This window comes from Mus caroli, unplaced genomic scaffold (genome assembly GCF_978045245.1).
Source record: "Mus caroli unplaced genomic scaffold, Mus_caroli_1 scaffold_7, whole genome shotgun sequence".
Lineage (NCBI taxonomy): Eukaryota > Metazoa > Chordata > Mammalia > Rodentia > Muridae > Mus > Mus caroli.
Genome location: NW_028227262.1, coordinates 32,007,147 through 32,010,456, shown reverse-complemented (window position 1 = coordinate 32,010,456; position 3,310 = coordinate 32,007,147). Strand labels below are relative to the sequence as shown.

At 38.6% G+C, this 3,310-nt stretch overlaps 1 non-coding gene across 1 annotated transcript; it reads right to left on the bottom strand.

The window, feature by feature from the left end:
* Positions 1-2,542: 2,542 nt before the first annotated feature.
* On the bottom strand, positions 2,543-2,678 carry LOC115031373 (small nucleolar RNA SNORA46). The gene has a single exon (XR_003837014.1). It is a non-coding gene; the product is annotated as a small nucleolar RNA SNORA46 (small nucleolar RNA).
* Positions 2,679-3,310: the final 632 nt, after the last annotated feature.

Here is a 3,310-nt window from a genome sequence, read left to right as displayed (position 1 = left end):
ACAAAAATCCATCACGCCTTCATAATAAAAGTCCTAGAAAGAGTAGGCTTGGAGAGAACATACCTCAACAGTAAAGATATGAAAAACACAGAGACAATATCATCCCAAATGGAGAAAAACATGAGGAATACCATTAAAATCAGGAACAAGACAGGATATCCACTAGCTCCACTTCTTTTCTTTTCTTTTTTAAAAATTTTTATTAGATTTTTTAAATTTACATTTCAAGTGCTATCCCCTTTCCTTGTTTCCCCTCCAGAAACCCCCTATCCCATCCCCCTCCTCCTGCTCCTATGAGGATGCTCACCCACCCACCCACCCACCCACTCCTACCTCCCTACCCTGGCCATCCCTTACACTGGGACATCTAGCCTTCAAAGGACCAAGGGCCTCTCCTCTCATTGATGTCCACAATAGTGTCTGGGTTTGGTGACTGTATATGGGATGAGTCCTCAGGTGGGGCAGTCTCTGGATGGCTTTTCCTTCAGTCTCTGCTCCACACTTTGTCTCTGTATCTCCTCCTGTGGGTATTTTGTTCCCTTTTCTAAGAAGAAACAAAGCATTCACACTTTGGTCTTCTTTCTTCTTGAGCTTCATGTTGTCTATGAATTGTATCTTGGGTATTCTGAGCTTTTGGGCTAATATCCACTTATCAGTGATTGCATACCATGTGTGTTCTTTTGTGACTGGGTTACCTCACTCAGGATGATATTTTCTAGTTCCATTTATTTACCTAAGAATTTCATGAAGTCACTGTTTTTAGTACTCCGTTGTGTAAATGAGCCACATTTTCTGTATCCATTCCTCTGTTGAAGGACATCTGGGTTCTTTTCAGGTTCTGGCTATTATAAATAAGGCTGCTATGAACATAGTGGAGCATGTGTACTTATTACATGTTGGAGCATCTTCTGGGTACATGCCCAGGAGTGCTATTGCTGGGTTCTCAGGTAGTACTATGTCCAATTTTCTGAGGAACTGCCAGACTGATTTTTAGAGTGGTTGTACCAGCTTGCAACCCCACCACGAAACCTCAATCATGCTTATATCTAAACCACACAATGACACAACCAAGAAAGAGAACTTCAGACCAATTTCCCTTACATATATGGATGCAAAAATACTCAATTAAATTTTTGCAAACTGAGTCCAAGAACACATCAAAACGATCATCCATCATGATAAGTAGGCTTCATCCCTGGGATGTAGGGATGGCTCAATATATGAAAATTCATCAACATAATCTACTATATAAACAAACTCAAAGAAAAAACCATAACATCATTTTACTAGCTGTAGAGAAAGCATTTGACAAAATTTAACATCCCTTCATGATAAAAGTCTTGGAAAGATCAGGAATTCAAGGCCCATATCTAAGCATAGTTAAAGAAATATACAGCAAACCAGTAACCAGCATCAAACTAAATGGAAAGAAACTTGAAGCAATCCCACTAAAATCAGGGACTAGACAAGGCTGCCCACTCTCTCCCTACCTATTCAATATAGTACTTGAAGCCCTTGACAGAGCAATTAGACAACAAAAGGAGGTCAAAGGGATACAAATTGGAAAGCTCCACTCTTTTTCAACATATTGCTTAAAGCACTAGCTGGAACAACAGGGCAAGAGAAGAACACTAAAGGGATAGACATCAGAAAAGAAACCAGACTGTCCCTATTTGCTGATGACATAGTAAACATACAAGATTTCAAAAGTTCCACCTGAAAACTTCCAGAAATGATCAATAATTTCATCAAATTGTCAGTGTACATAATCAACTCACAAAAATCAGTAGATTTTCTATACATCACCAGCAAGCACATTTGGAAAGATATCAGGGGCACCTTCCATTCACCAAAACCTAAAGGAGAATAAAAGTATTTAGGAGCATAGCTAAATCAAAGGTGTAAAAGACTTCTACAATGATATAGTAAGTCTCTGAAGAGCTTGACAAAGAGCAGGAAATGAAGAGACATCCCATTAGCGAATTGTAAGAACTAGTTTTGTGAAAATGACTATTCTACCACAAACTACTTATGAATATAATTAAATCCCAATCAAACCCCATCTCATCAAATTCCTTGATCCTCTGGCTCTTATAATCCTCTGCCACCTCTTCCAGAAGGTTCCCTGAGTCTTAGCTGTGGGAATTGTTTTGTAGATAAATCCACTGGGACTGGGCTGCATAACTGCATTTTGATTGGCTGTTGTTTTACAAAATGGGATTTAAAAAAAGAAAAAAGAAAAGAAAGAGAACAAATTCTCCCAAAGTTTATCTGGAATCAAAAAAAGGTCCTGGGCTATTAAAAACCCTCAGACTGGGAGAATTACCCTTCTGCATAGATAATTTCCTCTAGGTAGTTATCAAATCCCAGGTGGCCAGTTCTAAAAATATATACACAATCAACACAAAATAGAATCAGTAGATTGCAATACACACACACATTTATATATATATATATATATATATATATATATATCCTCCAAAAAATCCTAGTTGGTATCAGAAACCTTTCAAATTGTCAGTCATGGGAATATTTTTTACAATCATGTTCCTTAACTCCATAAAGTAACAACAAAATGGCATGAATCAGCTCTGCAACAAGGAGCCAGGAATTCTTTTTGCACTACAGCGTAATCAAGAGTGGGGAAATTTCCCATCCATAGGTTTAAATATAGTGCTATAGCCATGGGAATTTAGAAGACTTCCAAACACTATTGGCTGTTGCTCTTGCCCTTGGTTGCCTCTCAAAAGTTGAAGGTGAGTTCATATTGCTGGAAACACCAAAGGCTTTGAATATAGGACTCAGAGAATTCAATCTAGATTTGACCTGAAAGCCTTCTCTCTGAGGACTGGCTTTCACAATACTGGAAAGTGCTAAGCAAGCTGTTAAAGGAGGAACACAATCAGTAGCCATACTCAGCTGTGACTTTTACAAACCATAAATGTGACCAGCCTAACAAGCTATCCCTAATGGTTCAATAAGGGGATATATTTTGTTGATTACCTATAGCTGTTTATTTGAACTTAAGTCCTGCTCAGCAGGAAGGAAATCCTCCCAAAGACTGGAAATCCAGCCAACCAGCCATGGCTAGTGGGGTCATGGTTCTTAGAGGAGAATGTAATACTGACATTTTCCCTAAACCAGCATAATTCCTAACTGCATCTTGAAAACTCATCCCTATTCCTACAGATAAGTGTTGCTTTCCCCAGTCATTAAAGAATCTATTTACAGAAAACAGAGACCATTCTACAAGACCACAACAGGTCATAATGCAGATAACAATGGGTCACATAGAGCCCAGGCACAATAG